The sequence below is a fragment of the Pinus tabuliformis genome, chromosome 4_1, assembly GCF_031772625.1.
Source record: "Pinus tabuliformis cultivar Carrire ecotype Pingquan chromosome 4_1, CPIR1, whole genome shotgun sequence".
Taxonomy (NCBI): domain Eukaryota; kingdom Viridiplantae; phylum Streptophyta; class Pinopsida; order Pinales; family Pinaceae; genus Pinus; species Pinus tabuliformis.
In genome coordinates, this window is record NC_142303.1 from 303,947,502 (window position 1) to 303,950,259 (window position 2,758).

The window sequence follows — 2,758 nt, forward strand, 5'->3', positions numbered from 1 at the left end:
ATTTTCCATTTTTCTCGAAATCTGTGCATCCATTGATCTCAATTTTGCTATGGGAGGTGCATCATGATGATAGGAACATGCTCAGCAAGTTTCAGATCGATCCGATCTATCGTTCGGGAGCAATGGCGAAAACAAGTTTTGGTCCTGTGAAAATTCAGCAGCAGCAGCTTGAGGGTGCAGATCTGAACGTGGAAACGAACTCCTGCAACTTAGATCCGGCTAGAGGATACCTGCACAAGCAAAATAACCACACATCAGACAGCAAAGAGCTTATAGCACAAAGGAGCCATCATGCAACCACCGAAACAGATGCATGCAGCAGCAAAAAGCACCTCACAGCAACCATTTGACTTCAAGTACGTGACTAAAACTTGTTCTTCTATTGCATGAATCTAATCCAAGCACTGCATGAACAAATGAGATGGGGGGATTCAGCCAGGAAGCTAGCCATATTTGATTGCACTCATCCAGGCAAAAATCACGCAGCATGCATGTATAGTCATTCACGTGGAAGTTGAAAAACACAGGCAGTGGTGGACGTGTTGAACTCCAGCGCACAGGACATCAGATGATTAACAAATAGAAGAAGACATGCAGTTCATAACATCACTGCAGTTCAAAAAAGCCAGCGCACATGTTTTTGCCACCTCACCACAAATCACGCAGCAATTAAAGACGGCTCAGCTGAAACTCATGAACTGTTGTTCATGTGCACTTTCCACATCCTCAACTGAAGTGTGCACAATCGGTTAACCTATAGTCCTCCACTGAGTTTTTCTACCTATCTTCGAGATTTTGCTGCGTATCAGGCTCGCTCAGAGGTGCAGGGGCACTCTACAGGCATTTCTACAGGAAGTCGTCTACAGGAAACGCAGAAAACAACCATGCAGAAAGAAAACGTGGGATTTTCGGCAAATTTCAAGCTCCAGACGAGGTAGGCTCAGGAAACTTCTCTGCATATGATATTTATATAAGGTGGAGGATTAAAAACACAATATTGGGTTGAAAGAAAGGGAAGTGAAGCTTAAAATGTTGCCTGTGTTTTTTCCCTCCTTTGGGTTATACACAGTCTCTCCATTTTCCTCCTCTGCATCCGAAATATGCCTTTTCCTTTCTCACATTCTTTTGAAAAAAGGATGCAACCATATAAGCCAACCTATGAGAAACAAAATTTGCAAGACTGTCCACTCTCTAAAGCAAAACCTTGTGTTATAAATATTCTCTGTTCTGTCAAAGGTATTGATTTTTCTCAAAAAAAATAAAAAAAACCGAGAAGCAAATTCAAGTTGGAAACAGTTCGAGGAAAAATTGCAAATTGATGTTGTGAAAAAGAAGAACATGAGAAATTCCTGACTCCAGAAAGACAAACCTCAGCCATTTCTCTATTTCCGGTTTTGAAAGTTTGTTTCCTCCCTCCTCACCTGAACATTTCCAGCAGTCACCACACATCATGACAAGGAGATTTTTAGAAATATGGCAGGGGAAGATGAGGAGGAAATAGAAAAAGAGGAAAAGACCAAAATGGAGAAAGAAGGACTTGAAACCAAGGAGGAAATCAAAACAGAAGGTGAGAAGGAAGATCCAGAATAGAAAAGAAAAAGACTAAAGCAGAGAAGGCAAAAACTAAGCAAGATGAGAAGAAAGCCAAAACAGAGCATGAGGAAGCAAGATAGTGAGGCAGAGAAGAAAACTAAGGGTAAGGAAGCTAAGGGAAAGAAAACCTAGGGCAAGCCATCACAGGAAAAGCCATAGGAGAAGCAAGAGGAAAAGCAAGAAAGAAAAGAAGGAAGAAACAGAGAGGGAAAAAACAAGTTTAATCCATGGAAATTGTTGCAGGTTGCAGGAACACAATGCGGAAAGGGGGCCTCCCAACACAAGCAGAAGGGTCCCTACCAAGTTCCCAGGCATCCTCACATCCATCCCCTCCATGAAATTTTTTCAAGGTTCAGACACAATCTAGTCATGATTCAACCTTCTACAGGAAGCTACAGGACTTTCTACAGGAAGTTCTATATTTCTACCAGAAACATCCTGTAGAGCCTTTGGGCAGGCCAGAATCGATTATGGAGAGGGATTTGAAGCTTGAAGTCTGTTGAGGAGGCATGCAACCACTCTTTTCTTCCATCATCCACTGGTTTCATCTCCTTTCACCACCATTGCCACCATCTGATTGAATATACTTGCACAATCATACCAAAGCTGAGAATTCTCTAGGAAAAGGAGCAGGCAGTGGGAAGAAGCAGAGAGAAAAGCATGATTTCATGACCGAGAAGAGGACATCACTTCAGAAGCTTAGCATGCCAGGGAGGCCACCGGGGCCATCAAAGATGAGGAGATAGATCAGTTGCTCAGAGGATGAGCAACACTTTCAGTAGGGGGGTGATGATGAGCCCCAAAAATGGATAATTATATGGGCTCATTCAACCTCCTAATTTGACTTAATCCACCATTCTTATTAGTTTATTGCATGTTTTTTATTATATTTATGCTAATAGAGTGAATTGGGTTAGTCATTATGCCAACAAGTCTAATGTGTGCTTTGTGTAGTCTTTTTGGTCAATTTGGAGACAAAACCAAAGGTTTTAATGAGCACTTGGCAGCCAAATTCGTGGGAGAACAAGGGAGAGGATTTGTAGGAAGGTGTCCCCTTCATTTATGGGCCCTTACCTCGAATTCTCCACCATCAGCTCAGAGTTCAAAGGCCACCAAATCAATTATCACAAGGGCAGCCGAGCAAGTGGTAGTAAAAGTGTTGTTA